Source organism: Phalangium opilio, unplaced genomic scaffold (assembly GCF_054372755.1).
Source record: "Phalangium opilio isolate 3A_F unplaced genomic scaffold, DU_Popi_V2 ptg000082l_1, whole genome shotgun sequence".
Classification (NCBI taxonomy): domain Eukaryota; kingdom Metazoa; phylum Arthropoda; class Arachnida; order Opiliones; family Phalangiidae; genus Phalangium; species Phalangium opilio.
This window is the reverse complement of record NW_028324189.1, coordinates 3566315-3593057: the sequence shown is the minus strand read 5'-3', so window position 1 is coordinate 3593057 and position 26743 is coordinate 3566315. Positions and strand designations below refer to the sequence as shown.

Here is a 26743-nt window from a genome sequence, read left to right as displayed (position 1 = left end):
AGTCTGACGACGCTTAAGGCGGTGAGCCTGCATGCTCCCGGGGTTTAACTCCAGTAGAGTAGGCAATTGTAAAGATTGGAGGCTGGGGAATTGGGGAATAGGGTATCCCTAAAAATCTGCAGATTTCCTCAAAAATTCCACCTTTAGATAAGGAAAAATTGCATTGCGATATTGCAGGACTAAATTGAGAGAAGAAACTGCTTAAATAGGATGGAGGAATGAAAGGTAGTATCGTCTGCTAAATAATATTAACAACCCAAAGCTCTCCCTAAAAATAAACTAAGTGTCTCGGGTTGCAAAAATACTACACACTATGGTTCACTTCTACTTATTTCATTACTTCAAATTGAGATAAAAGATATGGCTCCTAGCTCGTTATGTATAATTCTCTTTAGCTGTAGGAATACGTGATTGGGCCAATCCCACTATTCTTTCTTGATTGGAGAAGTCGCTAGTCGCGTTTAGGGGTCTGTTGGAATGGCACGAAAGGTTGAGAGGGGTAGCACCGGGGGGTAAAAAGAAAGGGGGTTGGGGTTTGGGTAAACCCATCCACAGTCATTTTCTTGAGTGCTATTTTGTTTCGAGGAAAAATTTTTCCGAACTGAGGCTTCGAGCGTCGCATTGATTTCCCATTAAAATTATTCTAAGTAGCTAAGAGAGAAAATCGTCCGACAGAGAGAGAGAGAGAGAGAAAAAAGAGAAAAAAGGAAGCCAAAATAAAAACGAGAGCTTTTAGAAAAGATTGCATCGAATGAAAAATCGTTCAGTTTTCTTTTGTAAGTTTATATATTTTTTGTTTAAACTGTTTGAACTATGTCTCTATGAACCTTGACCCCCACCCTATTAAAGGGCTTAATCTTAATACGTCGATAAAACTTTTGAAGTGTTGATCGATTTTTACGCTTTCTCAGAGTAACTTACACGCAATATTAATAAAATTTGAATATTAAAATTTCATCGAGGTTGATGACCCCGTGAACTTTAAAATAAGGCGTAGCGTTAGCTTTGTAACTGCGCCGTTAATAACAGCTAATTAAACTTAACGAGAATAGCAAACCCAATTTTAGAAAATAGATGTTGCTGTAATCAAAGTTGGGCGAGCCAAAAACCTTTCAAAATGTGTCTAAAATAATTGGATGGCAGATATTTTTCCTTCATAATACAGTGTAGAAGAGATCAATTAATTATTATTTATTAATTTTGATAATAAAAACTTGTGAGAAATTCGCACTGCGTTATCTGTACATTTTAAAACGATTTTTTAAGTTTTCAAAGAGAAGCCAGCTTACAGGGGTAAGGCATCTAATGTATTTCCTATTGGCCCCTGTAAAACTATTTACCTGTAAGACACACATGTACCACCTTTTAAAAAAAATCGTATCTTAGCTAATTCTTTAACGATTTTGTAATTTTTGGGTTCATTTTAAAGATCATATTATGCTTCATAGACATACGAAATCCATATACAGTTGCTTTTTCGAAGAATTAGACTAAGTAATTTTAAAGAGATTGGCGTTTTCAAATAAAATCAGTGTTGTTCTGATCTATTCCACACTGCAACCCTTAATTTTCTGCATCTACGATCCTAAATTTATAACGGATGTATAAGGTACCACCCCAATTTTCCACAACACATAATTATCCAATCAAGAATTCTCGCCAAGATAATTTTATGCAGATAGGAACATACTAGAGAATTTCTCGACAATGATGGAATGGTGTCTCTCATAAACCACCTCAGTAGATGTATCACAACTCTCTGTTAATCAGGAGATCTCTGATACCAAAAATATTCATATCTTAATTTAAGGAATATTTCATACTAGAATTTTTTATAAAATAAATATTCCTCAAATTACAATATTCCTATTTATATAAATTTAATAATTTTCGCAAAAACCCAAATAACAGTTACCTATAACTCTAACGTAACTCTCCCTAATATTACAACTTATAAAACATGTAAGTAATGTACTTTTTTGAAAGCACCCCTATGAACGATGTCTTATTATAATAGGTACTGAGGAAGGGGTTTTCCCCGCATTTTTTTACTACTTTAAATACATACCTGACACATTTCTTACTCAAAAGCGTAAACCTTAAGAGGTATACCCCAGTTTTTTTTCTTCTCTGAACTGCCCAGGAAGGGTTCTATACGCATCTATTGACAAGTTAAACCTGGGAATTTTTTTCTAAAAAAAAAATAAAGAAACCGCGCCTGTCATACTTCAGAAAAAAGTGTGAGAGAGGTTCAAGAGGGGAGAGAGAAAGAGAGAGAGAGAGAGAGAGAGAGAGAGAGAGAGTGTTCACTGGGAATAATCCTACATGTAGAGTCTGAGTTGAATCTAGAGAACCGGAGGAAATTTCTGATATAGAACTAGAAATATATATACGGCCGTTTTCACCAAAAAAAGGCGTTGCTAGAAATTTTTGAGGGTATTTTTTGTTGGCGTTTTTAGTTCCATCCACCAATTTTTTCAAATGCGAAGCTATTTTCTAAGGCGAGACACGATTTAAGTCTAAAAAACATTTAATTATCCATTTATGAAAAATTTGTCCAATAATAAACACCTAGAAGGCAATAATTCTGCAAATAATTAAAATTAAAAAAATTCTAAAGAGAAGCCGTCTTACAGGGGTAACAGTTCTACAGGTTTACAGGTTTACAGGTTTATTAGAGTGCCGTATTTCTTACGAGCCCCTGTAGAAAAGCTTATCCGCATTACAGAAGTGTATAACGTTTTTTAAAAAAATGTGTTTTTCTTAATTCTGGCCCGATTTATTTGGTTTTAGGGTTAAATAATTTTAATGAAAACCCATTTTAATATCACACCTTTGAGAAATGAGTAAAGTAAACGGACAAGCATTTATATCACAGTCCAACTTGTTTCTTTCGCATGCTAGAGTGCATTCTGCATAGCACCCTTTATTTTTATGAGCTATAGGGAGGAAGGGCGGTTGCGTGAATGCCCCTTTAAGCAATTGCCGCCACAGTAAAGCTTATAATTTATTTTAGGGGCAAACATAGACGCAGGTGTTATTAGAGGGTGCACCAGCAAAAAAACTAAAATAAAAGAAATCCTGCCATTACACACTCCCTGGTGAACAAAGTCGGATAAAATGTAAATCCGACAAAGAAAGACGTGAAGGTAAAATAAAAAAACAGCACACCGCAGCGCTGTTATTACGTTTTCTTGGCTGGCAACTTGCCCCATAAAGGAATCGTCCACCAATCACTTAAAAAAATCTCGAGCGGTTTATTCGGAATGATTTAGCTATAGGCCTAACTTAGCACTTTACCCTCTTCCCCTTTACTTTACACTTCTTTGCAATGCAATTTGCCAGAAATCAGCGTTTTGGGAGTCATCTAGCGGCGAACTTTAGGGTTACGTTTTTATACATATGAGATGCGATTCTAGAGCTCAAATGGGGCCAGACAGACCGAAACAAGGTGATAGAATAGGATATGATAACTGGGGTAAAATGATCTACTTGAAAAATGTTGGTTGTTAAAGAGAAAAGGAAAAATAGAGCGTAGAGTATGAAGCAATTGGATATAAAGCTCTTGAATTGTCCAATTACTTACTGGAGAAAGTACTCATTTAGAAACAGGGTGTCTTTATGAGGACACATTAGGTTTATGGTGTTATTGTCATGGTCATCAAGAAGCCATAAGATAATATTTCACAAAGGTTAAAGATGGAATTGGGCTATTTGTATCAGAGAGAACAATGTTTCAACGTCTTTACTTGTGCCGATACTGAGAATTGCTTACCCCGTGAATATTCTAAGCAGACGATATTATGAGAATAACGGCGATCTCGTGAAAGGCCCTACCATAGAGGTGACCCGCAAAATTTAAGAGCAGCTGGAACAATAAAGAAAGGGAGACGAAAATCCCAGCTCTGTCTAGAACTGCATGCAGATACAGAGGCAAACACTCTTTCTCTTGGAATCGTGTCGTGATAATTCATGCAAGGCACGCGATACCTATTCCAAACGATTAGCGACCCTCAACACACCCTTCACGTCCCTTTATCATCACATCAAGGCCTAATTCCACACCATGAACCATCTTTCTCCATTCTCAGCTAACCCTTAAATAGGCTATCCTGAGCGGGTAAAACGCAGAAAAATTTAGTAGGGAACAATTACGTAGCTACGATTAACGCCTCAAGAAGCAGCTCGTACGAAGCCAGCAGCCAAGGCAGCCAGCATTTCGAAATCACGGAAAATATTTAAAAAAAAAATCTCTCTCCCTCAACACAAAATAGTTAATGAAACGTAGCGAAATTAATGTTGGGCTATAAAAATTTGTGCCTGATTTAGTACTAAGACACTCTATTAGGTTTCCTTTTTTCTCCGGGTGTTACACTCTTGGAAGGAGGCAAAAAAGACGTTAGGAAAATATGAAAACAATATCCATATCAAGACTGTTAATAAAAATATTTTTTTAAGGTTAAAATACGACTGGAATCAAAGGCAAGAACCCGTTATATCCCAATGGAATTGAGTTAAGCTACTGCGCAACTTTTAATAGTGGTAAAAACTAATCCCGGTATATAATCATACGCTTTGCAGACTTCTCTCTCGCTGCAACGGGACTATAAATTGCCTCGTTAAATAGCCTGGCTTTAACTTTCTCTTTTGCTTCTGTTTTTTTTTATTTTAGGGTATTTTCGCATTTGGGGTGGTATAGTTTTTTATCACTTTGCCCCTCTCTAGTATACTCCCTTCCCCCATCTAAATAAGTTCACTAGCTCACGGAGTTTCTGTTCTGTTTGAAGTTATTATTCCGACTGTAGCTCGGGCTATCCCCTGGACGAAAATGCGAAACCATTTCTGCTAGATTAAACCGAAAATAAAAAGAGCCGGGGAAAAAGGTTGCGAAAGATTTTTCGGACGGTATTTAGTGTAGTGGGAGTTAGGCCTAGCTACTTTTGCATCGTCCAAGGCTTAAGTAAACGGAATAATTTCGCAGGGAGAAATTTTAATCTTTGTCTCTCGCGTTCTCTGCAACTAAACTGAGGACTGCGTGTAGTTTCCCCTTCTCATCTCTGTTTAATTCCCTGTGTGATGATACTGAAAGTTGCAGCCGGCTAAAATGTTCGTTTCATAACGCCAGCGGTTAATTCTTCTTTCTCCCGCCTTTTAATAAGTTTTCAGCTTCATCCCCTAAATTTTGTTTGAGTTTTAATTTAGCTCTCTTTTGACGTAGGTAGGTATACGAATCACATTTGGTGGTTTTGGCAAAAATAAGGGCTTTAGGCTAGAGTGTATGTTTTAAAGCTAAACCTTTGACGTGCCATTGTTATTTATGAAATCAACAAAGCACTTTGGTGTAAAATTTCTAATGAAACTACAAGAAAAATAAATATAAAGGACGTAATGAGAAATCTTTTACAAGTGGCATTCAATGTTTAGGGAAGAGAAACCAACTTGGGGTCATTGAAATAAAATTTTACTTAAATACACATTAACTACCGGCCATTTTAAAACTTTCTCTTTTAGATAGGCACCATTAGCTTGAATTCTCACGGTCAACTTGTTAAAGAGTTGCTCACACATGGGTTGTATAGGCCTAATAAAATAGGCTTTGGAAACGGCGCGAAATTATGGAATTTTGGCGGTAAATAAAAATAAAGATCTACCAAATATTTATAACACTCATCTTTTTATAAATAAAATCTTACTCTATGCATGAAGGAAAAACACTTATTTAGGGGTGACACCACTTGTTTCAACTCTTACTTTCTCCTTCAAGTCGCATGCGAGGGAATTAAGGGGACATGCAGTACGGATAAAGGGGCATGCCGTCACCATCCGTTTTTCGTTAAGGTCCTTGCTTTTATAAAAAGGAATTTCTGTCGACAGAGAAGAAACCGCGGCGATCTTTACGGAAAAAATTGTTCAGCCTGAGAGAGAAAGGAGTGAAGTATATCTTCAATAATTTATAAGCTAGTGCAGTTTTAACAATGCACGCCCCTCCTTTAAAATACGGAAGGAGGAAGGAAAAGGTTTAAAATATACGACATTTTGAATAATTTCCACTTGAGAAACCTTTAGCCAAAGAATTCAAATGAGCTTGCTGTTTAGGCTTATAGTTTGTACTATGCACCACGTTCGACGTTCCCACGCATCCTTTATCTTATACAACAGCGCGGTATATTCTGTATTTGTTTAAAACAAGACCTTAGATATGTATAAAACGTCTCGAAATTGGAACCCGCATTAAAGCTTTAGTAATACTAAATTTACTATATGCTAGAAAGTTTCTAAAGTTATTAGTTCATTTGTTGAAATTACATCAATCATATATTGATTATACCATAAGTTTATAAGTATAACACTACCTTACTTTGTAACGCTAGAGACTTTCTGAGAGATATTCCGAGCGAGAATTGACTATATACACTCGGTTTTGCAGTCCATCTTCCTGTTTGGCATGTACTAAGCCTTTGACAGCGCCTCACTAGGCGTCGCTTTACGAGAATCCATGACCCACAAGCTCTCAGTAACCAGTGAGAAACTTTGGAACATATCTTATCAACTTATGATTATACCTTGGAGATATTTTAGAATTTCCCATTTCTATTTATAAATTATTGGATTGGCGTTCCGAATATTCGGTAACTAATTTTGTTTGTGCAAATTATTAAAATTCTTTTAGTATAACGATAATATATTGAATAATTAAAGGTACTTCACTAATTATACTTAAAGTTAATTTGTGTTTTTAGTACGACTTAAACAGAACATGGCAGTCAATAACTATACATTTAACAAAACAGGATTTACCATTTGACAGTCTAGCTTGTATAATAAAAGTTTTATAAGGTTAACAACAACCCTCACGTATTCGTCGAAAAAAACTTCCAATCATTTATCATGCTGAAAAACAAAATTGCCTACCTTTAAACCTGTTGGTTGTAGTAGAATAACATTGTATTGAATGATTCCCTTCCTCAGTTCAAACCGCAACACCTGTGAATAAAAATGATATCAATCAGCATAAACCCGAAAAAACCATAAATATAATAAATTTACAATATTTTAATACTTATAAATAAATGTAATAAAAAGAGCGTAAAGGTTAATATACATAGGAAAAAAACAGGCATAAACCATTAAATAAATTACGTATAAATAGCCGGGAAACTATACAACCCATAAACATCCGCACTCCATAAAGGCGTAACCACTAACATTAACCCATAAAATGTATGAGACACAATACAATTTTCATCCGAAAAAAAAAAACAAAAAAACAATTTCTTTATAGATAATATGTTTAGTTTGTTGAAAAACAATGTACCTAAGCTTTCTAGTGAAATATAAAATATAAAATATATACAATTATTACTACCCAAAAGAATAAAGAAACTTTTATGCCAAAACAAAATTAATAACACAAGTTTTCGTGATATCAGCTAGAAAATGGATCACGAATTTTTATATTTTTCCTTTCTATTTTCACAAACATATACGGAGATCTTCGCACTTTGCATTGTTAAGCTTCCCCAAGAAGACGTATCTCTAAGTACAAGTCATGAGAATTTCGTAGGCGACGGGATGTATGGTGTTTTAGTTTGAATACAAGGGCATGTTGGGAAATGAAGCATTATACTTGTACAATACCGATAACCTTTGCAACTATATTTTACTTAATTCATCTTAATGAGTTGGCTTTTAACCCGGGCAAGCAAAATAGACGGAAAAATATACGTCCTGATACTGAAAATAGCCTACTCGTTTTTAACATCGAAATGGTCTATTAATTCCAGGAAATAGTAATACACAGTAACCCCATCACGAAATTCTCAGGACCGACAAGCTTCTAGAAGATGCACGGATAAAACTCCCACCAAACTACAACGATGAAGTCTTAGAATAAAAGAGAAGAGGAAGAAAAATTCCAAGGATAAAAAAGCACCAGGCACCACCAAGACGTCTGTTCGCTAGCACGTATATATATACCCAACGCAATCTGCATAGAACATCAAAAGGCGAGGAAGACTTCCTTCCCATCCGGGGCGTAAACAAAACGATCAAGAAAAGAACCAAACCAAAAAGATGAGCGTAAATGTATAGGTATAAAGAAAAAGAAAAACATCTCGGGAAAATAAGGTTCGCTATATCGTTACGCTACAAGTCACATTGAATTGATAGGGAAAACATTGTATCTAAGACGTCGCTTGTTCGCTTGCTGGTGTATCAAGAACCCATTAGGGAGGTGACTCTCATTCGAGGGGGTAACCACTACGCAAGAATTAGTTAAAAATTGCGACACGTGTCCAAGCTTAGTGATGAGAAAACGTACGTTCTTTTGCAATAGAAATCGTATTTAATTACCGGTGCCTAAATTAATTACGCAGCCATTCAATGAAACAATTCAAACTTCCGGCTACCACGTTTTTAATGAATGCAACTTTGGTGGTTACCCTTTTATCTTGTCTGGATATTTGCGCAACATCAAAGGCAAAATTTGTCAAGTTACCATGCTTTGGCATATCCGCATTATAACGCCATCTTCGCTCCATTTCCGGAGGGGGTCGCGGTCTTTACACATCCTCCGTCCCCAGTAAATACAACGTCCCAACACCAGGCTGCAGGTTCACCCTCCCTGGCCCGATCACGCCCGAACTGTTTGCCTAATCTTCTTTGTTAGCGCCTCGAGCCGCTTGCCTTTTAATCACGAAGATTCCAACGTTATAGCTCCCATCCCATTATTTCTCATCGTTCCCAGCATCCACACAACATCGGCTTCTTTCCAGCACCACCGAAGAGCGCCTGCAATTCATAATCCTCGCACCAGAAAAGAAAATTTTCCTTCAAGGCGTATTCCTTTATCTCTCTCTCTCTCTCTCTCTCTTGGTTCTCGGTACGGTTGAAAAGTTCGTGGAACTAAAACGAAAGGAACCTATTTTTGGGGAGCGACATATAAGCATGTATAGATTAGAATTTTTTTTATTTAATCTAGTTTCAGCGTCACTTTTAATAAAAGATAGTTTGTGGATTCTTTTAATTAAAAAAAAATGAGACGAGGTTGGTTGGCTAAGGTTTTTTCTTGAACGCCCCGGGCTTAGTTTAAATAAATGTTCGTTGGGGGATTCTTTTCTGGTAAATTACTTGCGCAAGTATTAAGGTTTCTTTTAAGTTAGCTTTAAGCTAAGTCATTTCTTAAATTTGTCAATGATAAGACAAATATAATTTTTTGATTTCGTATTTGCTCAAATTTATTAAATTACGTTTACCCTCAATCCAATTTCACTAAAGTTAAGAAAATTCAACGCTTATTTCCTGCAAAAAACAACACCAACCTGAAAACATTTTAATGTCACGTTAAACCTTACATTAAAAAAAAAAACCCAATATTTTTTATCTCCTTGGTAAAAATCCATTACCTGCAAACAAACTTTTAGTGAAAAGTGTCCCCAAAGACCCCATCCCCACAGCAGATCGAAGCAGCAAAAGAAGTTCAGTAAAATCCATTTAAAAACTGCTACTCAGCAAAATAGATCGTGTAGACATACATATATGATTGAAAAAAAGCCACCGTGAAACCCACGTATCCCATATGCAGCAGAGTCCAGTAATCCAGATAGATAAAAAATATTGGTCCTATTTAAAGATTGAATACGAAAAAAATCCTAGCCATTCAAACATTATCGGTTTCCCAGCCGAAATTGACAATCAACTTGTATAAAAAGAAGGAGAAAAAAAATTACAGTGGAAAAATCTTCGAGAAAGTAGGGCGTAAGATTCAGCATGAGTTGAGCAGCAGACTCTTCTTTAGGGGTACCTTCTTTTTTTACCACGAAGTTCGACAACGCATCGAGACTGACTCGGTCGGTCGCTTGGTTCCTGAACATTGGAAGGAAACGAAGAAAAAAAAAACAGGGGGACTTGGTAAAATTTGGCCCTGACGGTTGGTAAAGGAAGAAAATGAAAAAATACCCGACCAGCTGTCACTTGGAAGAAAAATATTCTTTCGGCTGGTATTCTGGCTGGTATTGCTCGAAAAACAGAAAGAGACTGCGTGCTATGCTATCTTTCCATGGAAAGAGAGAGAGCGAGAGAGAGAGAGAGAGAGAGAGAGAGCATGAAAGAATAGAAACTCCTCTATAGCTATTCCAATCGTAGACACTAAAATAGTCCCTGAAACTTAGTTCGACCAACAAGACGATCAAAGGATTTGGGTACGTGAGCACTGCAGAACGGTGTTAAGCATAAAGTTAAAATCTAGTAGAAGGTACGCATTTATAAAGATTTCTTATGGAAAAATCTATTATACAAGAGAGTCATATTATCATGGGAAAACAACACAGTAGAGTCTGCTATAAGTAAGAGTCCTATCTTTTATCTCGGTTTTGGGTGACCATATTGGAAGTCGTCAGCTCAGGCCATACAATTTAGACTATACCAATATTGACGTCACATCCCTGTAGCTCACCCCTTTCAGCATATACAACTCTATTGTGAGAAAGCGTTTATGGCAAAATATAGAACCATACTTAACTAAAAACCTTTACATCCCAATAAAATTACGAACACTCTCATATAATAAAACTACAAGTTGGGAAAACCAAAATATGACCTCTCCGAGTCAAGACGACTACTTACAAACTTATTTACCCAGATATGGAAATGTTTATGAAATATTAAAGCTGTATACAAAGCATAGCAAATATACTGTAAATCAGACGACATTTTACATCCAATAATGATATACTTGTACACATTAAAATCATCCGTTGGGGGAAAAACGGGAAATGAAGAGATAAAACTTTGGAGGGGTATTACCTTTACGTGTTTGTAAAGGCCCAATTTTCTACTCCTCAACTGTATGCCCTCTATGTTCAAAGCCATATTCACAACAGGGTTGCCATGTAAACACTATCCTCTCGTTTCATCTCAACGATTTTCTTAGTTTGTCAACATGACTGTTAACGTTACATAACACCAAAGCTTATTTGTGGCTACACACACTGAAAGTAAATGCGTACCATAAAAAGCATGAAAACACGAAGCTATTATCCGATTACGATCAGACCTTTCACTGGTCTGGGACTCTGGGCTGCGTTCAGCAGAGCTCACCAAAAAAGACGGCGGATTTTGGAAATGTTTACCGGTGAAGTCTGTCGTCATAGCTTTTCTCCGGTCATCGGCGTTTTATAAATGACGCTAGCGCAATAAAGCGTGCAAGGTACCAAGGCTTAACAAAAATTGTATGATAACATATTTATAGAGATAGATAACAACTTTTATAATTAAACTTAGAAACTAACATATCTCTTAAAATTCTCGCGTGATCAACTGGTTTCACGCCAATTAAATAGCTATAGTCCCATAAAGCTATTTGTATTAATTCCTCCATGGTTTTTTCGCCAGGCTGAGAACTACGCGTTTTACGTCACGTTATCCAAAGAGCCGACTATTTCCTTTGAAGACCGCGCTAGCTCAACGCTAAGCACCGTGACGTCAATATTCAAAAACAAAATCCCGTTATGTAGGACACTGCTCAAAGCGCTGGGCTCTGCTGAACGCGGCCCAGATTTCCACCATGATTATATAATCTAAGCCTAATTATTTAAAAGTGTATTTAACTTTCGGCTCACTCTGAACCGTTAATGTCTCTGCATTACAGAAACGAAAACCAAACGTTTACTCTTTGGTTCATTGGCCTATTGACAAATAAAAGTTCATTTGACCAACATAGTAGCATAGTGCTTGTATTCACTTTAGAAAGGATTATTCTATATACAGATGTAGTATAGCTTAAGTAATATAGAAACATCCATTTTAAATAATAATATTAAAAAAAATCTTTGGAATATCAAAATGAAATAGAGCTTTAAAGCTACAAAAGTACTAAATACATCATAATTACGAAAAATATTTCCACATATTCACTTCATATTAAGGATAAAGGGAATATTATGGTTCTGTAGGATTCCTTTACACATCAAAACAAAACGAACTTCTAACGCAGCGCACTACTGTAACAACGGACGGACACACACAGACAAAAACATAGACTGTTTTTTAACTCTTTCCGTATTAATTTTGAATTGAGAAAAGAGATTATCTTAAATATTAAAATAAATATAATTAATATTTAATATTTTCTTCGTTAGTTATTCGCCTTATTGAACGTTACATCGTTTTAAAAAAGAAAAATTAATCATTCTTGAAAGACTTGACTAATATTGGCGTTTGAAATGAAGCATACGCCGGTTGCTTTGCCTTACTCAAATAGGTAGTATATAAGGGTGTCGAACAACAGTTGAAAGCAAGAACAACCGCAATTGCGAAAACCTTTGGTGGACAACCCACCCTAGGGAGGCTAGACGTTTCTCGTAACCCTAGCTGATCGCCGCGAATGTCTTAAACCCAACGATGACGATGGAGTAGAAGCCAGGTGTGCAGACTGGTGTCCATGTGGGATGGACAAAAACAAAGACCAGCAGATGGTGGTGTAGAAGCCAGGTGTACAGACTGGTGTCCATGTGGGATGGACATAAACAAAGACCAGATAATGGTGGTGTTAGAAGCCAGTATGTACAGACTGGTGTCCATGTGGGATGGACATAAACAAAGACCAGAAGATGATGGTGATTAGAAGCCAGTATGTACAGTTTGGTGTCCGTGTGGAATGGACAAAGACCAGAAGATGGTGGTGTGAAAACTCAAGTAGAGGAGCCATTTCCGTGACTGTGAATGCAGTTCGGAAGTGGCGAACACGTTTGCTCCGATTTGGAAACTGCGAACGCGGTCACGTGGGTGTAACAACAGACACACACACAGACACACAGACAGACACACACACACGATCGTTACAGAACCTCTCCGTGACATACGTCACTCGGAGAGGTAAAAACCGATCAATAATCCCTTATAATCAATTACTACCCCCACTATCTAATGAGTAAATCTTATATTTAAGCTATCCGTACATCCATTAACTCTACTAATAACACAGTCTCTTTCATCCAAGAATGTAGGCCTAGTAGAACTTTTTCTTATACTATGTATAAGCCTACGCGAAAAGGGGAGAGGGAAAGCAAACAGTCTTTGGGAACCTTTATAGAAACAGAGAGTTCTATACTTTATAGGACATTCGGGAAGAGAGATAGCGGGGGTGTAAAACATTAAGTCTTTTGCAAATCTTGTCACGCGGTATATAAGACATTCACAGCGGGGAAGAACTGTATCCCCTTTTCTATCGCGACTAACTTCTTCTTCTTTTGGTACAAGCGTGGGTTCGTCTTCTCGGCTTTCAAAGGAGAGCCGAACTGCGAAACTCTTTGACAACTTTTCTCCCTCTTTTTCCTTCATTGACAGAATGTAGCGTAAGAGGTCGCTTTGATCGGTGTAGGAACTGGTGGGGGGAGGGGGAGAGAAACGGGGAATGTACTTACCTGGAGGTGGATAAGGTATTTAGCTTTGTCAAGTTTCCAAGAAAGTCAAGCTAAGGCGTCTCGATTGCTGCCGATATAGAAGAAAACGGGCCGGCGAACCGAGGAAAACTCTAAGCTAAGGATATAGAAAATTCCGAGTTTGCGAAAGAAGTTCAGCGGCGCGACACCAAAGCCTGAATAAAGTATCAAAAGAAAAGTAGAAAAGTCACCCAGGGCTATAGAAGACTATGTTTCCCAGCAAATACGTTGTAATTTCTAATCAAAATCATTCGTAGATACGTGGATTATTCCTCAATTTATCTTTAAACATTCTTTAAGCACAGTTCGATAGTGTAGTGTGCCTAAAAAACCGTTGGCATATTCTTTTCATTCATAAATGATCTTAGAATGTTTTAAATTCCTGACAAACATCTCCATACGTATTTTTAGAAGAAATAAAAAAAAAATGCTCGGAATGAATGTTTTTCGAGTTCTCCTTGCAGATTAAATTTTTGTCATTAAAAACTAATTTTTAAATATTCAGAATACATTCAAAGAGAATATACTGTCTGATGATTTTTATATATCTTTTTATCTAAATTAAAAAAAAATACTTTTAAATTTTAGAACAAAAGTTTTTCGGAAAAATATTGGAACTTCAAAAGAATTTTTTAGATTAAAATATAATATTCCTATAAAAAGAAATTTTAATTAATTACGTGAAATATTCCTCTGAAATTTAAAATATATATACTGTATTATAATAAAATATAATTAAGCTACCTTTAAATTCCTTTTAAATACAATATACATTTTGTTGGAATTTTATATTTTGTTTTAAAACAGGTAGCAATTTTCCTAACACTATAGCAAAACTTAATTCGAGAAATTAGATATACACCGTGATGAGTGCGTTGATTGAGTTTATAAGCGGTATAATTAGTCACTTGGAAGGTGAAATTAACAATGTATATAGAGACTGGGAGAATGCTTAGAGGAAGGGGGATTAACTCCGCAACCGTGTTTAATTTGGGAATGATCGATAAATATATATTGATCAGTGAGCTATACATTCCGAAAGTGGAACAGTCACCCAACCAGTAGAGGGAAAGGCAGATATTTACGTTTCCGGGTTGCGATAGTATATCTGTATCCGTGACTTTGCCTGCATTAACTTCAATTCAGTGGACAGAAGCGACGTATACGCGTTATACGTTGAAAACAAATCTGAATCTAAGTTTTGGTTTAAAAAATAAAAAAACAATTTTAAAAGAGAAAAATGCCTTCTGAATTTTATCATCATTTTAATAAATAAAATTCTTTCAAAAGTTTAAGTTTAAAAGAAAAATTGATCAAATTTCAGACGTTAGAAACCCGTTCCGTTTTTCGCGAAATGTAATCTGTTAAACAAAAAAAAAGAACCATAAAATATGGGTTATTGTAGAAGACCGGAGTCATCTCTCGCGAATCTTTTCAAAGTTTAAACCAAATGGAACCTTTTTATCCCCGCAAAACTTCCCTATGTTATAGAATCCCATCATAGGAGCCCATATGTTCGCTACATTCTTAACAAAAGGCAAGAGATTTGCAGAAAAATTTGATTTTCATTGGAAATGATGGTGCATTCTAAGTATGAAACGAACTATACCCCCATATCTTTAAAGTCATCCCCTTTCCCTAAAAAAACGTTTCTAACTGTAAATTCCATACTGTCAAAGACCCAAGATTGACACTTGGGTACTATAAGCTACACCAGAAACTGGCTAGGTGAAGTAAACCCGTTATACAGAACATCCCCCTTAATTTATAACAGACTTATCAGAAACACCCTGTATATAACTATTATTTATCGTTAATATTGAATTATACGATTGAACTAAATCAATTTATATCGTAAGATATATTGATTCTCTTCAAGACATGAACTCTTATCACTATAGAGTCTTAGTTCAACTCTATTGAATTCAGGAGATGAAATCAACTATAGTATAGACAAACTTTTATCAAAGCTCGTGAGCGGGAAATTTGGGAAAAAGATGAAGTAAAGTAAAGTAAAAAAAAAAACACACTCTTTTTACTTTCAGAGTTGGGAATATAAAAAAAAGTTTTTCACGCATTTTTGGGAAATTTGGAACCATTATGCTGAAAGCGATGGGAAAACGAAAAATGGCGAGATCCAAAATAAGCGAGTAGGAAAGAACCAGAAATTCCCTCGTTCTTTTTTTTTGGTTCCTTGTAGATCTACAGTTCTTAGACGTAAAGAGAAGAAGAGGAAAAAACTTATGGGGTAAAAACGTTTTTCCTATAAACCCCCTTTATATAGTGAAAGATGGTCGTTTTAGGGAAAGAATTCGGCAAGGTTACCATGGTTTGGTTCTCTCTCTCTCTCTCTCTCTCTCTCTCTCTCTCTCTCTCTCTCTCTCTCTCTCTCTCTCTCCACCCAGTTATTTTCCAAATCATCAATATCGAAATAAGGTCCGATTCTTGTATAACAGAACGAGTATGAAGCTCAAGCATCAAAACTAGAAATTGAAAATTTTGCCTCATTATAAGAAGTGGAAGTTTAGGGGCTTAAACCGTTTCTTTACATAAATGTAACTCCGCAACCATCCATTTTTGAATCATGTATGCGAAAGGGTTGCCTAGATCCCGGTTATGGTATGGTATGGTATGGTCAAATTATTTCAATTTCTTTATAATGGGGTTCCATTTGGGATGGAGAGAACTTTGGGTTTGTGGTTTTGCAGGTTCGTTCATATCAATTCAATTTTAATCTGAATATAATATAGTTTAGCGTTATTTGCGAAAGGAAAAGATTGCATTTACAAGTTCTGTAACATCTGCATTTAATCCTAAGGAAATTTTAACATTGTATTGCAGGCGAGATTGCAGGGCTGGAGGAAGCCATTTGAAAAAGCTAGATTATAGGAATTATAGGACAAAAAAATCTTAACATAAATAATAGTGCAAATTAACACCAGTTCGAGTTCAGTTTGAATCAGTTTAAAAGTTAAATCGATTCGCAAACATTCATTTCTCATATGTGTAATTTCAATAACGTGCATCGATAGAACTTCATCACCTTTCAATTGCACGCGTGCACCTGATATCTAAAATCGAATGAAACAGATTGAGCCTAATATATACCCCGTCATGTAAATTCCAACAAGTTCCGCATAAAATATATAGAGAAACATACTTGAGAGGAAGGAGAGAGAGAGAGAAAGTGAGGAAGAATTCCACTCACTCATGCACCCTCGTGATAAACGCATTCTTATTGCAAAATCAATGAAATCATTCTCGCCCCTTGTATGTTATGTTCCTTATCCCTGCATGGCCCCCTTGTCCCTTGATAGAAAAAAACCCCACTATAGCTGCAGACGTTTTTTTCTCCCATACCAGACGACTATAGCTAGGTACGTACGTCTGGTCATTATGGCGGCCTAAAAGGTGTGTTTACTCGTCCATTTATTCTTTGGCGCGCTTTTACTTTGTTACAATCATTTTCCCTTACCTATGTCACGTGGGAGTAGGGAAGACAGACTCGCGATAAAATTGTTTTTATCTTCTATTCAATCGTATACATCTTATCAAGAACCTATATACGTCCTAAGAAAGTTCAAGGAACAAATTGGGACTGCAGGCTTATCTTCAACTATATTCCCGGGTTTCGGCACCACCCAAATATATTCTCAAGTCTTATATTGGTTCCTGATCGTCTATGTATATTCATTATTTTTTGTTATATAGAGTCTACACCGAAAATTGTTTTGTAAATAATGAATTACGCTTCGTTATCTTGTGAATGTATAGTATATATATAGTGTGATATTGGGTGTGAATGATTAATAGTGTAGGTTCTGGCAGACTAATCCGATTCTGTCAGAGTTCTTTTTGAGTAGGTATTGCAACTTCATCCATCATAATGTATATAGAACGTAAGGGTTGAGAGAAAACGCCTTTGATTGGTCTATTTTTTTGCTATATATGCTATGATTTGGTATCGGTATCGAAAAACCAGTATTTTAATATTTTTAAGAAGAAGTAGATTATATGAAATTAACCATTTAGAGAAACACAATTCAAAATGAAAACTTGAGCAAAATATGACACGAACAAACCATTTACAAATTATGTTTAAATTCAGTCTAAATTAGTTGATATCTCAGTATTCACACATAACTGAAATTTCAAACTTCCCTAACACTGCGCGGTAATTACAATATCGATCAAACTTAGATGTCTAACTTGAAACTTTGTAGCAACTATATATAAACTCTCTATGACAAACAACTTAGCAAATTAACAATTAGGTACACACAATGTCAAAATTCAAAACTTTTAATCAAACCAAGATCGCGTTAGGCTATCATAAACAAAAATTACGAGTAGCAAGAACAAGGAAGGCGTATAGTAAACTTCTTAATAACAACAAGAGCTGTTCGTAGCTAGAAAATTATGCACTCGCTTAAAACTAAATTAAACTTGTGTTAAACCAAGAATAATAAAATCTGGTCGCTATATAGCTCCACTACAAAGGAGAAAACTGCAGACTCTTATATAACTGCTTGTCCAAAAAGGCAGTTACTTAAAACATTAATTTGACTAAATTAAAAGAGCAAACTATAATTTTTCACCTCGAATCTTGCATTAATCAAGACTAAAACTAGCTTGGTGCGCTCGGCGACTAAGAGGACATTTCAGTGAGAGCGCTGCTATATAGTTTAGTTCATGAACCCTCCAAAATAACACAGGTGTATACCGTTGTAAGATAGACATATAAGCTGTTAGAACGCGCGGCGAGGTATGCGGGACAAAGCGAAAAAGTTAAATTTTCCCACTTGATAGCAAAAACTTCTTAACTCAGGTATTTTTCCTCAAGACTCTGGCAAAAACCCTTGGAAGGTATGGTGGGAAAACTAGGTAGTGTTCTATATAATAACAAAGCGTATCTATAACCAGCTTCATATTATGGTGTGTTTTAGGTTAGTTTGTGTAGGTTAGGTGAAGTTAAGTTATATAAGAATTACAGATTTCTTTAGTCACACATGGAAATCGAGAAAAATTAGAATACAAATATTTTAAACTTACTAATTAAGTTAAATGCGAGAGGGTAATTAGGACACCCCCGTACATCTTTCAGAAAGAACAAAATTCTTTTCTAACACATAAAAGTTAGTTACTATATTCTAGCAGTTAAGGTTAGATTTGAGATTGACGAGAAAATCACCGACACAATAATTTCACGGGGTCTCTACCTTAGAAACCGTATATAGAAGAGGCGTTTAAAATAAAGGAGAGACACGTTATATAACATTAAATACTCCTTTTACTTTCCTGCCGAGCAAGGGGAAATCCTTAATTAATTCTGGAAGAACGGTAAAAGAGAGAAGGGGGGTTTAGGGTTAGCGCAACGGGAGGGAGGGATAGCTAAAGTTTGTTAGCGCATTCCGCATCTAGTCACCATCCTCTTCCTAGGAACAGTATACAGTCTATCCCGTTTAAGCCTATATACAGTAGCTTTCTCGATAAATCTTAGCGGAAAACAGGCGGGAAACTATCGGGTTACGATAAGGGATAAGGAGTGGATGACGAGATAGAATGTGAAAGGTTGTTGCAGCTTGCAGCATGCACTCGCGACTCGAATAATTGAAAATTCTCCTGCTGAACTAGCTAGCTTGCTAGCTTGCTTTAAAATCCAATATTTCCTAGTAGGCATACGTTGCAGTAATGAAAAACAAACACAGAATTTTGTGAGATTTAATGACATTTAACAGTATATTGTAGCGCCCAGTTTTATCATTTTCAATATTTCTACAATCATTTTCAATATTTCTACAATCATGCCATAAATCTATGCTATTTCTTTCAAAGTTCAAAAACCGTCTCTACCTTTAGCAACTTGTAAATCACAGATAAAACTAGTATGTCACCCTGACCCTTTATTATTTCTTAGAAATAGCTCAAACTCGGTAGGAAAGGTTTCTTAATGCAATGGCCATGCATTTGACCTTATCTCCCTAGCGTCCCATTACCTGGTTAGAGAGAGGACCCTCTGCTGGTCAGGTGCGGTTCCCCTCTCTACCCATTAGCGGTGCTCGCCTTTTATCATAGCTTAATCTTAGGTTCCATCGGTTTCTTTCAAAGTTTTTAACAGTATATGGCGTTCACTATGACTCTCCCTTATCCCAATATTTTCAATACTTCGTACGAGTAATTGCCAAATGCCAAATATTCTAGGAATAGTAAAAGTGTTCCTCTATTACAAAATTTATGACCATGTGTGTATCTATGTATATATGTTGCCAATTAGCTAATGGGTGCGATGTGTGGGATCTGTGTGCGAAGCATCCATTCCCATGACCTTTGAACTTGAAAAGGGGTAAAAGACCCCTCAAGAGGTGGTGGCTAACGCGACCAAAAAGCAACCAATCACCGGTGTCTTGAGACACGTGACTTATAACTCGTGACCATGAGAGGCCTATGCCCCATGTCGCCAGTTGGTTTTCCGGTTCGACGTAACCACGGCCAGACTCGCCGATTGGTGCCTGCCTTGGCACCAGACAATTAATAAAGGATAAAAACGCCGGACACAAAGAAAAAAGACAGACTTTTGACTTTGACTAAAATCCTAAAGAGCTGGAGAATATCTAGCCGCTCCGGACTTCTTGGCCAACACGGAGGTTGTTCCCGTCTCGCCTTCGAGAATGCTTCAGAGTTAAACCGGTGCCATTTGGCGAACTTTATAAAAGAGGCTTTGGCCCAGCGCGAACAACTATACCGCGAACGCGATCCACCACCCACGCAAAGGTCACCGTAAGTCCAAAGTGCCATGCACTATAAATTTGTAAATTTGTAAATATGTCTTAATTCAATCCTTGTAAGTAGTAAGGAATATCTTTAATGTATCAATTGAGACGTAATTTGTTTTATGATTATTAATTGTTTTATGATTATTAAATGGCAACTCGTACGAAGTATCCCCTCGCAATGTTTATTTATGTAATTTAAGCTTATACCTAGCGTCACTACAAGCAGAAGCCACTTAACCTCTAGACAACTCGCAAACCCTGAAAGTTTAGCGAGGAACCCGCAGTGTTTCTTAAGGATAGTTCATTTGTAGCCGTAGTTCCGTTCTAATGTTTGAAGGGTTTAAGGATTAAGGTTAAAAGTTTTCACTCAAACAAAGGTTTAAGAACAATACGCGTTACAAATTGGGGGTCCGTCCGGGATAAATTGGTTCATTAAGGTTAATTAATAAGGTTTAAAAAGAATTTTGTCGGGTGGCTTCCACTGTAGTGATTATAGGTATCAATTGTTATTGTTTATAGTTTACTATTTTGTGATATGATTCAGATATTTGTTTGATTATCTTTACCTATTTACCGAATTTACCGAAACAACGTTATATACAGTTTTATTAACATTTAATGAGTCTAAACTCCATGAATCAATATAGTCGGTTTTCTGACGAACTTATCGTCGCTTTACAAAATACCAGGGCAGATAGATATAATACTCGTAGCCAAAGGCAAAGTAACTCCTTGATTATGGGGCCTGTATTAAGAAGTAACCCACCGTCCCCTCGCAGTACTTCCCCTGTTCGTTCCTCCTTAGGAGGGTCAGTTAGTATGTTAAATTTGAGTTTCGCTGGAACTTCAGCCTCAGGCGCCAATAATACCCCCATTGTTCCCAACACAGTTGCCCCAGTAAGTTCTCTCGTTCAGGTTAATCCAACCTCTTCGAATCAAACTCAAGCTCCCAGTAATACATTAGTGAACATTCCTATTGTACCCATTGTACCCCCAGTAAATAATAATACGCCAAATCAAACCCAAGCTCACGGTAATACACTGCCATCAGTAAACGTTCCTATTGTCCCTCCGCTACATAATAACCCAGTTCCTCCCTTAGTTCAAGTAACCCAGCCAACACCTGCCATTACACCCTCCGTTTTAGACCAAATTCTCGCTAAATTGAATCAAATTGATAACGATCAAAAGCAATTGAGAGCTGACTTGGCGGATGTAAAGAATGGCCAAGCTAGCACCCCTTTGCCTCCTCAAGTTGCCGCCATTGCGACCACCCAAAATTCGCAGCCAGTGCCAGGTAACAATCCGAGTATACCTTCCCCCCCTAGCGTTCAAAGCGTACCTTCGGTTACGGGCGCCTTATCTTCATCTATCGTTGGCGGGACAGTTTCTAACCCCTCAGTCTCGCAACCCTTCGCTCTTCACCCCTTAACGTACTCCACCCCCTCTGCTGCTCCCATGTTTAACGGTAACCCCATGGATGCGGGGCCAAAAGATTTTCTGCGACGGGTTAAGCAGATGATGTTTACCTATGGGCTAGAGGAAGAAGTGTTTGTGCAACGTTGGGTTCCGTCGATGTTAGGGGGCCCGGCTTTAGACTGGTTCCAAGATGAAATGCCCTTTTCTAGCTTTCAGGATTTTGAAAATAGGTTAAGAAAGAATTTTGAACGGGAAGCCAATGACGATTATGTGAGGGATAAAATTTCCGAAAGGATTCAAAAACCAAACGAGCCTGTTTCTGACTATGTTACATCAATGCATAAATTATTTTCTCAATTAAATTCCCCGATGCCAGCGAGTGAGCAAGTTCGCTCGTTGTTTAAAAACTTACACAGAGACATTAAAGCTTATTTGGTTACAAAAAGGTACATAAACATTCGTGAATTAATAGATGACGCCATAGCGACCGAAAGAATTATTCACACCCCTTCGCATTCTTCCTACCCCAAGCAAATCGCCAGTGTGTCCCAGAACAATAGGACTAACTTTACGCGCAATGTAACTAAGCCTTTGAACCCCAACGCGCAAAGTTACCACCCCGGTAGGAGTAATTCTTACGTCAGGAATCCCATGTCCCAGGCGCAGTTTTTCGATAAGGAGGGAAACTATTTCAATCCCTACGTCATTTGTTACACCTGTCAAAAGCCAGGACACAAATCTAATTGGTGCCCAAATAAGGCACAAGGGAAACCGGGAAACGGTCCAGCGGGCGGTCCGAAAGAGGGTCCGGATCAGTCCGCGCAACAACAATAAGAAGTAAGGAGGCCGGCACGGAACAAATTACACTAGCTACCCTAGAAAAGGATGACTTACAGGTGGGGCAAGATTTTTTACAAATTTATTTAGGGGCAGTTCCGTGCCTGGCTTTAGTTGACCCTGGTTCAACAGAAACAATAATTAACAGCGCTTTAAGACCCCAATTAGAGAAATATGGATATGTAACAAATGAGAAAAACTCGGCTTTAAGACAGGCAGATGGTTCACTTTTCCCCATAGAAGGGACAACAATAGTACCCTTTTGTTTACCCAAGAAACAAATAATTTTCGAGGCTTCCTACGCCAAAGGCATGCAATATGAGTGTATTTTAGGGAGAGACATCCTACGCGAGACCAACATGGTTATTGATTACGGGAGAGGAGTTTTTAGTTATGAAGAAGGTTTTAATGGTTCTTTAAGTTTTGATGGTTTAAGTTTTAACAAATCTCCCGTACATAGAAAAATTGGCCAAGCGTATGCGTTGTCTTCGACTTCCCTAGGTGTGGCTTCTCCGAAGCACGCCATAGATTATGATGGTATAAGCGCAGCCCTCGAAAAAGCACCCTTAGATAACAATCAAAGAAAAGTTTTAGAATCTTTAGTTTTTAAGTATGAAAATATTTTCTCCACTACCCCTGGTAGAACAAAGCGCGTCGAGCATTACATTGATATTGGAGACAGTTTACCCATCTCGAGCGCCCCGTATAGATTTTCACCTGCCAAGAGAGCCGAACTCGATAAGTTAATAAATGAAATGCTAGCCCAGGATGTCATCGAGCCCTCAGACGGCCCGTGGGCTTTCCCCACTATAATTGTTTCAAAGAAAGATGGCACCTCGCGTTTGTGCATAGATTACAGAAAGTTAAATGCTATAACCCGTAAGGATGCTTATCCCTTGCCCCGGATAGATGACATCTTGGACAGTATACACAAACCCAGTTACATAACCACACTAGATATGAGAAGCGGATACTGGCAAGTTCCCCTTCACAAAGAACATAGAGATATAGCCGCCCTGGTCACCCATCGTGGATTATTCAGACCAAAAGTATTAATGTTCGGGCTGACGAATGCTCCAGCCACGTTTCAAAGGATGGTCAATAACCTGTTTTCGGATATGTCTGATAGAGGGGTGTGCGCGTATCTCGACGATTTAATTATCGCGTCCGCTGATTTCGATACGCACATGGCAACGTTAGAAGAAGTTTTTAATAGATTAGCAAATGCGGGCCTTACAGTAAAAGCGTCAAAGACGCAATTTTGTCAAAATGAGTGTAGGATACTGGGTCATATAGTGAACAATTCCGGAATTAAAGTGGACCCAGAGAAAACATCAACAATGAGCAACTTTCCAACCCCCCGTAACATTCGTCACCTTCGCCAGTTTTTGGGTATGGCAAGTTATTATCGTAGATTCATCCCAAACTTCGCCAAAATAGCTAATCCCTTAAACACCCTCCTGCATAAAGACCACAAGTGGCGATGGACCCCGGTACAAGAAGAAGCCTTTAACACCCTAAAGCAGCGCTTATCGACTGCGCCTATCTTAAGTTCCCCCGATTACTCGGTCCCTTTTAAGATCCATACGGACGCTTCGAACACAGGGGTGGGCGCGGTTCTTTCCCAGACTATCGAGGGAAAGAAACACGTCATACAATACGCGAGTCGCTCTTTAAGTACCGCCGAAAGAAAATATTCAACCACGGAGAGGGAATGTTTAGCAGTACTCTGGGGAATAGAGAAATTCCGCCCATACATTGAGGGAACCCACTTTCACGTCTATACTGACCATAGTGCAATCTTATGGTTACACAAAGCGCCCGATCCTACAGGTAAATTTGCCCGGTGGAATTCGCGGCTTCAGGCGTTTGATTTCACCATCAACCACATCCCAGGCAAAAACAACGCCGTCGCGGATGCATTATCTCGTATAGACGAGGATGCTGCTATTGTTGGATCCATTGCCTCTATCAGAAAAACTGAACCAATTGTTAAGTTTGATACAGAGGAAATAATCACTGCCCAACGTAGTGATAAACGAATAGGAGCGTTAATCTCATACTTAGAGAACAATAGTTTACCAGATGATAGTGAGATAAAAGGGTGGGTTGAAAACATAGCCCCATCCTGTGACATCAGAAACAAAATCCTCTACAAAGAGGTTGATAAAAATGTTAATTGCGATAATGGGTGGGACCTTTTCAAAATTTTAGTACCAGAATCTTTAAAATCCAAATTATTACATATTAATCACGATATCCCGTCTGCCGGTCACCTCGGCATTAGAAAAACCACCAAACGCCTTCAAAAACAGTTTACTTGGCCAGGCCTAACCCTGGACACTATTAAATACATTCGATCCTGCCCAGTATGTCAAGCTCACAAAACCCCACCCGTCTTACCCGCAGGCTTAATGAAACCCTATGACGTCACGGAACCTTGGGATGTCATCTCCATAGATTTGAAAGGACCCTTTCCCCGCAGTAAACGTGGTTACCGGTTTATATTAGTCGTTACCGATATTTTGTCCAAATGGGTAGAAATTATTCCCCTTAGAAATGCCACCACTAAGCCCATAGTAACCCACCTAATTGATGATATATTCTCGAGATTTGGTCTACCATCGTGTGTAGTCTCAGATAATGGAAGTCAGTTTTGTTCCCGTTTGTTCAAGCTAGTGTTTGAAAAACTGCAGGTTAAGCAGCGATATACCTCCCTCTATGCACCCCAAAGTAACGGTGTAACGGAAAGGTATAACAGAACAATTGGGACTATGATAGCGTCTTTCATTCGAGACAATGACCAACGAGATTGGGACAGGTGGCTCCCACAATTCGCAATGGCGTTGCGTACGTCAGTGCAAGAGTCAACTGGACTCACCCCCGCGTCAATAATGTTTGGACGCGACATAAGAACCCCTGCTAGTTTAATTACTCCCAAAGATCCTGATCACTATTCTGATCCAGAGGTGGAGAAGCTATATTCGTTACGTGTCCTTCCGCGCATAAAAGAAGCGGTTGAAAAAGCGAGAGCCAAAATTAAACAGGCCCAAAATAGACAAAAGGGGTATTATGATAAAAAGCATAGGGAGTTTGAGTTTAACGAAGGAGACTTGGTGTTAAGGAAAACGCACTTTCTTTCAAAGAAAGTCGATAGTTTTGCTGCCAAGCTAGCGCCCAATTTTGATGGCCCCTTCCGTATACTTCACAAATTATCGCCCCATACGTACAGGTTGGAGACCCTAAAAGGTAGGCCGCTTAAAGGAACCTACAAGGTGTCAAGCCTAAAACCGTACGTGGACAGGACAGATTTTGCTCTGGCTAGCGATGATTTTAGTACTATCGACTCGAGCGATAGCGAAGATGAGTCTGAGATTAATCTCAATACTCATAGACCCGTTGGTAGAGTATTGCGACCACGGGATCCAGTTACTAAAAGAGTTTTAACTAGGCCTAAAGTTTAGATTTAAAGAATTTTGATTCATGGACTAGAATGATAAATAAATTTTCTAGTAGTTTAAGATTTTGAAGAAAATCTTGGTTAAAGTATTGTTGGAATAAAACGGGTACCCCTGTATATAGCTGCGCGCGCTCTTAAGTATTTGTTTGATGGATTTAATTATTTTGTTTGTATTGTGCTTCGGTTTGCATTTATTCGGTTTGAAAAATAATTTTTTTTTTGTTATTAACTTAATTGTGTTTAAAAGGGAAAATAATTTGAATTAGTTTATTGTTTTAAAAATACTTGACTTTGAATTAACTTTGTGTTTAGAGTAATGGACTTTCAATTACCTTTGTGTTTTGTTTTACAAATAATTGACTTCAATTAACTTTATGTTTTACGAATAATTGACTTTAAATTGTGTTTTTAAGAGTAATTTAGCTTTGGTTACATTTTTTTTTGTGTGTCTTCTATTAACTGTTTGTTAGGGTTTATGTTTTGATATTTAGATTTTACTGACAATAATGGTCTCACGAGGTCGTTGAGACTTTAAGTGGGGGAGAGTTGTAGCGCCCAGTTTTATCATTTTCAATATTTCTACAATCATTTTCAATATTTCTACAATCATGCCATAAATCTATGCTATTTCTTTCAAAGTTCAAAAACCGTCTCTACCTTTAGCAACTTGTAAATCACAGATAAAACTAGTATGTCACCCTGACCCTTTATTATTTCTTAGAAATAGCTCAAACTCGGTAGGAAAGGTTTCTTAATGCAATGGCCATGCATTTGACCTTATCTCCCTAGCGTCCCATTACCTGGTTAGAGAGAGG

General features: G+C 37.6%; 1 long non-coding RNA gene across 1 annotated transcript in view; it reads right to left on the bottom strand.

Annotated features, from left to right (window-relative positions):
* Positions 1-5203: 5203 nt before the first annotated feature.
* LOC149650997 (uncharacterized) overlaps positions 5204-26743 on the bottom strand; it is a 98390-nt gene continuing 76850 nt past the window's right edge. Inside the window, exon 3 of the long non-coding RNA XR_016370865.1 lies at positions 5204-6984. This is a non-coding gene — a long non-coding RNA (uncharacterized LOC149650997). The remainder of the gene's footprint in view (positions 6985-26743) is intronic.